The sequence below is a fragment of the Octopus bimaculoides genome, chromosome 10 (assembly GCF_046866305.1).
Source record: "Octopus bimaculoides isolate indiv1 chromosome 10, ASM4686630v1, whole genome shotgun sequence".
Taxonomy (NCBI): domain Eukaryota; kingdom Metazoa; phylum Mollusca; class Cephalopoda; order Octopoda; family Octopodidae; genus Octopus; species Octopus bimaculoides.
Genome location: NC_142937.1, coordinates 65,552,512 through 65,553,107, shown reverse-complemented (window position 1 = coordinate 65,553,107; position 596 = coordinate 65,552,512). Strand labels below are relative to the sequence as shown.

Genomic DNA, 596 nt, shown 5'->3' with positions numbered 1-596 from the left:
TTTAGTATTTTACAATTCTGAGCTCTATACCAAGGTACACCTAAATATATGTATTTGTTTTTCTAGCTTATTTCTTCATGTTTGTTAAATATGAATTGGTAACAGCTACCTATTTTACCATATCTGATACAAGAAGCCTGTATGTTGAACAGCAACCATAGTAATCTACAATATTGGTTCTAAACATTTTATTGACTAATACACTCAGTCATAATGCTGTTGTATCACAGCAGTTATAGTTAATAGCAACAACAACAACATTGATAACTACAACATCGGTAGCAGTAACAACAACACATATTGCTATAACGACCACAAAACAGAGAACAATACTTAGAACAAAAAAAAAAAAAAACGATAAAGTAGAAGTACATATATTGGTTATTTCTAGAGATTCCTTGTTCAGATTTGGAGGTAATAATTAAAATATTACTTCAAACTGACAAGATTGTATGGAATGGCAGCAGTAATCTTGTGAAGTAAAACTGTACAACTTTGAGTGACTTTTATAATTTCAATGACATTTTTATTCATTAGTTATCTGCAGTAAATTGTACATAGAAACTTATGGCGTCATGGTTTGGAGATAGAGAAAT

General features: G+C 29.9%; 1 protein-coding gene across 1 annotated transcript in view; it reads right to left on the bottom strand.

Annotated features, from left to right (window-relative positions):
- Window positions 1-349: 349 nt before the first annotated feature.
- Window positions 350-596, bottom strand: part of LOC106877714 (dynein axonemal heavy chain 5) — a 435,668-nt gene continuing 435,421 nt past the window's right edge. The window contains exon 80 of the mRNA XM_089358248.1: window positions 350-596. This exon is cut by the window's right edge and continues 1,908 nt beyond it. The gene's annotated coding sequence lies outside the window, so the exon portion shown is untranslated.